The sequence below is a fragment of the Tachypleus tridentatus genome, chromosome 2, assembly GCF_004210375.1.
Source record: "Tachypleus tridentatus isolate NWPU-2018 chromosome 2, ASM421037v1, whole genome shotgun sequence".
NCBI lineage: Eukaryota > Metazoa > Arthropoda > Merostomata > Xiphosura > Limulidae > Tachypleus > Tachypleus tridentatus.
In genome coordinates, this window is record NC_134826.1 from 134,380,224 (window position 1) to 134,387,342 (window position 7,119).

Consider the following 7,119-nt stretch of genomic DNA (forward strand, 5'->3'; position numbering starts at 1 on the left):
AACTATTGGCATGCACCTCAGTGGAACAGCAGGATGTCAGTAGACTTAAAATGCTAGAATACGGTTTATATGCCTGTGGTAGGTACAACACAGATGACTTATTGTGTAGCTTTGTGCTTAATTTCAACCAAATAAAACTTGTAGGTACAATATAAAAATTGACAACTCATTCTGTGATTTGCCTCAAAGATACAGAATCAAAATATGTGGCGGAAAGGGCTGCTGGTGACTTCCCTTTCTCTTAATTATACGTATAATTAGTTTCAAAAACTTTTACACATAATATCAAATTATTTTCGAGCATTAAAGTTGATAATGTTGAGTCGCAAGAGAAGTGTAGCTATTAAACTAACACTTTATTGAAGTATTCATATTCATGGTATCAGTTTCATATATATATAAAACTAGAGAACTATTAGAATACCAAGACTGTAACTGTAACTTTCAGAACACATAGATTTGTTTTAACCTATAGAACTATTAGAATACCAAGACTGTAACTGTAACTTTCAGAACACATAGATTTGTTTTAACCTATAGAACTATTAGAATACCAAGACTGTAACTGTAACTTTCAGAACACATAGATTTGTTTTAACCTATAGAATTATTAGAATACCAAGACTGTAACTGTAACTTTCAGAACACATATATTTGTTTTAACCTATAGAATTATTAGAATACCAAGACTGTAACTGTAACTTTCAGAACACATAGATTTGTTTTAACCTATAGAATTATTAGAATACCAAGACTGTAACTGTAACTTTCAGAACACATATATTTGTTTTAACCTATAGAATTATTAGAATACCAAGACTGTAACTGTAACTTTCAGAACACATAGATTTGTTTTAACCTATAGAACTATTAGAATACCAAGACTGTAACTGTAACTTTCAGAACACATAGATTTGTTTTAACCTATAGAACTATTAGAATACCAAGACTGTAACTGTAACTTTCAGAACACATAGATTTGTTTTAACATATAGAATTATTAGAATACCAAGACTGTAACTGTAACTTTCAGAACACATAGATTTGTTTTAACCTATAGAATTATTAGAATACCAAGACTGTAACTGTAACTTTCAGAACACATAGATTTGTTTTAACCTATAGAACTATTAGAATACCAAGACTGTAACTGTAACTTTCAGAACACATAGATTTGTTTTAACCTATAGAACTATTAGAATACCAAGACTGTAACTGTAACTTTCAGAACACAGAGATTTGTTTTAACATATAGAATTATTAGAATACCAAGACTGTAACTGTAACTTTCAGAACACATAGATTTGTTTTAACATATAGAATTATTAGAATACCAAGACTGTAACTGTAACTTTCAGAACACATAGATTTGTTTTAACCTATAGAACTATTAGAATACCAAAACTGTAACTGTAACTGTCAGAACACATAGATTTGTTTTAACCTATAGAACTATTAGAATACCAAGACTGTAACTGTAACTTTCAGAACACATAGATTTGTTTTAATCTATAGAACTATTAGAATACCAAGACTGTAACTGTAACTTTCAGAACACATAGATTTGTTTTAACATATAGAACTATTAGAATACCAAGACTGTAACTGTAACTTTCAGAACACATAGATTTGTTTTAACATATAGAATTATTAGAATACCAACACTGTAACTGTAACTTTCAGAACACATAGATTTGTTTTAACCTATAGAACTATTAGAATACCAAAACTGTAACTGTAACTTTCAGAACACATAGATTTGTTTTAACCTATAGAACTATTAGAATACCAAGACTGTAACTGTAACTTTCAGAACACATAGATTTGTTTTAACCTATAGAATTATTAGAATACCATGACTGTAACTATAACTTTCAGAACACATAGATTTGTTTTAACCTATAGAACTATTAGAATACCAAAACTGTAACTGTAACTTTCAGAACACATAGATTTGTTTTAACCTATAGAACTATTAGAATACCAAGACTGTAACTGTAACTTTCAGAACACATAGATTTGTTTTAACCTATAGAACTATTAGAATACCAAGACTGTAACTGTAACTTTCAGAACACATAGATTTGTTTTAACCTATAGAACTATTAGAATACCAAGACTGTAACTGTAACTTTCAGAACACATAGATTTGTTTTAACCTATAGAATTATTAGAATACCAAGACTGTAACTGTAACTTTCAGAACACATAGATTTGTTTTAACCTATAGAACTATTAGAATACCAAGACTGTAACTGTAACTTTCAGAACACATAGATTTGTTTTAACATATAGAACTATTAGAATACCAAGACTGTAACTGTAACTTTCAAAACACATAGATTTGTTTTAATCTATAGAACTATTAGAATACCAAGACTGTAACTGTAACTTTCAGAACACATAGATTTGTTTTAACCTATAGAACTATTAGAATACCAAGACTGTAACTGTAACTTTCAGAACACATAGATTTGTTTTAACCTATAGAACTATTAGAATACCAAAACTGTAACTGTAACTTTCAGAACACATAGATTTGTTTTAACATATAGAATTATTAGAATACCAAGACTGTAACTGTAACTTTCAGAACACATAGATTTGTTTTAACATATAGAATTATTAGAATACCAAGACTGTAACTGTAACTTTCAGAACACATAGATTTGTTTTAACATATAGAACTATTAGAATACCAAGACTGTAACTGTAACTTTCAGAACACATAGATTTGTTTTAACCTATAGAATTATTAGAATACCAAGATTGTAACTGTAACTTTCAGAACACATAGATTTGTTTTAACCTATAGAACTATTAGAATACCAAAACTGTAACTGTAACTTTCAGAACACATAGATTTGTTTTAACCTATAGAACTATTAGAATACCAAGACTGTAACTGTAACTTTCAGAACACATAGATTTGTTTTAATCTATAGAACTATTAGAATACCAAGACTGTAACTGTAACTTTCAGAACACATAGATTTGTTTTAACATATAGAACTATTAGAATACCAAGACTGTAACTGTAACTTTCAGAACACATAGATTTGTTTTAACATATAGAATTATTAGAATACCAACACTGTAACTGTAACTTTCAGAACACATAGATTTGTTTTAACCTATAGAACTATTAGAATACCAAAACTGTAACTGTAACTTTCAGAACACATAGATTTGTTTTAACCTATAGAACTATTAGAATACCAAGACTGTAACTGTAACTTTCAGAACACATAGATTTGTTTTAACCTATAGAATTATTAGAATACCATGACTGTAACTATAACTTTCAGAACACATAGATTTGTTTTAACCTATAGAACTATTAGAATACCAAAACTGTAACTGTAACTTTCAGAACACATAGATTTGTTTTAACCTATAGAACTATTAGAATACCAAGACTGTAACTGTAACTTTCAGAACACATAGATTTGTTTTAACCTATAGAACTATTAGAATACCAAGACTGTAACTGTAACTTTCAGAACACATAGATTTGTTTTAACCTATAGAACTATTAGAATACCAAGACTGTAACTGTAACTTTCAGAACACATAGATTTGTTTTAACCTATAGAATTATTAGAATACCAAGACTGTAACTGTAACTTTCAGAACACATAGATTTGTTTTAACCTATAGAACTATTAGAATACCAAGACTGTAACTGTAACTTTCAGAACACATAGATTTGTTTTAACATATAGAACTATTAGAATACCAAGACTGTAACTGTAACTTTCAAAACACATAGATTTGTTTTAATCTATAGAACTATTAGAATACCAAGACTGTAACTGTAACTTTCAGAACACATAGATTTGTTTTAACCTATAGAACTATTAGAATACCAAGACTGTAACTGTAACTTTCAGAACACATAGATTTGTTTTAACCTATAGAACTATTAGAATACCAAGACTGTAACTGTAACTTTCAGAACACATAGATTTGTTTTAACATATAGAATTATTAGAATACCAAGACTGTAACTGTAACTTTCAGAACACATAGATTTGTTTTAACCTATAGAACTATTAGAATACCAAGACTGTAACTGTAACTTTCAGAACACATAGATTTGTTTTAACCTATAGAATTATTAGAATACCAAAACTGTAACTGTAACTTTCAGAACACATAGATTTGTTTTAACATATAGAATTATTAGAATACCAAGACTGTAATTGTAACTTTCAGAACACATAGATTTGTTTTAACATATAGAACTATTAGAATACCAAGACTGTAACTGTAACTTTCAGAACACATAGATTTGTTTTAACCTATAGAATTATTAGAATACCAAGACTGTAACTGTAACTTTCAGAACACATAGATTTGTTTTAACCTATAGAACTATTAGAATACCAAAACTGTAACTGTAACTTTCAGAACACATAGATTTGTTTTAACCTATTGAACTATTAGAATACCAAGACTGTAACTGTAACTTTCAGAACACATAGATTTGTTTTAACCTATAGAATTATTAAAATACCAAGACTGTAACTATAACTTTCAGAACACATAGATTTGTTTTAACCTATAGAACTATTAGAATACCAAGACTGTAACTGTAACTTTCAGAACACATAGATTTGTTTTAACCTATAGAATTATTAGAATACCAAGACTGTAACTGTAACTTTCAGAACACATAGATTTGTTTTAACCTATAGAACTATTAGAATACCAAAACTGTAACTGTAACTTTCAGAACACATAGATTTGTTTTAACCTATAGAACTATTAGAATACCAAGACTGTAACTGTAACTTTCAGAACACATAGATTTGTTTTAACCTATAGAATTATTAGAATACCAAGACTGTAACTGTAACTTTCAGAACACATAGATTTGTTTTAACCTATAGAACTATTAGAATACCAAGACTGTAACTGTAACTTTCAGAACACATAGATTTGTTTTAACCTATAGAATTATTAGAATACCAAGACTGTAACTGTAACTTTCAGAACACATAGATTTGTTTTAACCTATAGAACTATTAGAATACCAAAACTGTAACTGTAACTTTCAGAACACATAGATTTGTTTTAACCTATAGAACTATTAGAATACCAAAACTGTAACTGTAACTTTCAGAACACATAGATTTGTTTTAACATATAGAACTATTAGAATACCAAGACTGTAACTGTAACTTTCAAAACACATAGATTTGTTTTAATCTATAGAACTATTAGAATACCAAGACTGTAACTGTAACTTTCAGAACACATAGATTTGTTTTAACCTATAGAACTATTAGAATACCAAGACTGTAACTGTAACTTTCAGAACACATAGATTTGTTTTAACCTATAGAACTATTAGAATACCAAGACTGTAACTGTAACTTTCAGAACACATAGATTTGTTTTAACCTATAGAACTATTAGAATACCAAGACTGTAACTGTAACTTTCAGAACACATAGATTTGTTTTAACCTATAGAACTATTAGAATACCAAGACTGTAACTGTAACTTTCAGAACACATAGATTTGTTTTAACCTATAGAATTATTAGAATACCAAGACTGTAACTGTAACTTTCAGAACACATAGATTTGTTTTAACCTATAGAACTATTAGAATACCAAAACTGTAACTGTAACTTTCAGAACACATAGATTTGTTTTAACCTATAGAACTATTAGAATACCAAGACTGTAACTGTAACTTTCAGAACACATAGATTTGTTTTAACATATAGAATTATTAGAATACCAAGACTGTAACTGTAACTTTCAGCACACACAGATTTGTTTTAACCTATAGAACTATTAGAATACCAAGACTGTAACTGTAACTTTCAGAACACACAGATTTGTTTTAACCTATAGAATTATTAGAATACCAAGACTGTAACTGTAACTTTCAGAACACATAGATTTGTTTTAACCTATAGAACTATTAGAATACCAAGACTGTAACTGTAACTTTCAGAACACATAGATTTGTTTTAACCTATAGAACTATTAGAATACCAAAACTGTAACTGTAACTTTCAGAACACATAGATTTGTTTTAACTTATAGAACTATTAGAATACCAAGACTGTAACTGTAACTTTCAGAACACATAGATTTGTTTTAACGACTGTAACTGTTTTAACATATAGAACTATTAGAATACCAAGACTGTAACTGTAACTTTCAAAACACATAGATTTGTTTTAATCTATAGAACTATTAGAATACCAAGACTGTAACTGTAACTTTCAGAACACATAGATTTGTTTTAACCTATAGAACTATTAGAATACCAAGACTGTAACTGTAACTTTCAGAACACATAGATTTGTTTTAACCTATAGAACTATTAGAATACCAAACTGTAACTGTAACTTTCAGAACACATAGATTTGTTTTAACATATAGAATTATTAGAATACCAAGACTGTAACTGTAACTTTCAGAACACATAGATTTGTTTTAACATATAGAATTATTAGAATACCAAGACAGTAACTGTAACTTTCAGAACACATAGATTTGTTTTAACATATAGAACTATTAGAATACCAAGACTGTAACTGTAACTTTCAGAACACATAGATTTGTTTTAACCTATAGAATTATTAGAATACCAAGATTGTAACTGTAACTTTCAGAACACATAGATTTGTTTTAACCTATAGAACTATTAGAATACCAAAACTGTAACTGTAACTGTCAGAACACATAGATTTGTTTTAACCTATAGAACTATTAGAATACCAAGACTGTAACTGTAACTTTCAGAACACATAGATTTGTTTTAATCTATAGAACTATTAGAATACCAAGACTGTAACTGTAACTTTCAGAACACATAGATTTGTTTTAACATATAGAACTATTAGAATACCAAGACTGTAACTGTAACTTTCAGAACACATAGATTTGTTTTAACATATAGAATTATTAGAATACCAACACTGTAACTGTAACTTTCAGAACACATAGATTTGTTTTAACCTATAGAACTATTAGAATACCAAAACTGTAACTGTAACTTTCAGAACACATAGATTTGTTTTAACCTATAGAACTATTAGAATACCAAGACTGTAACTGTAACTTTCAGAACACATAGATTTGTTTTAACCTA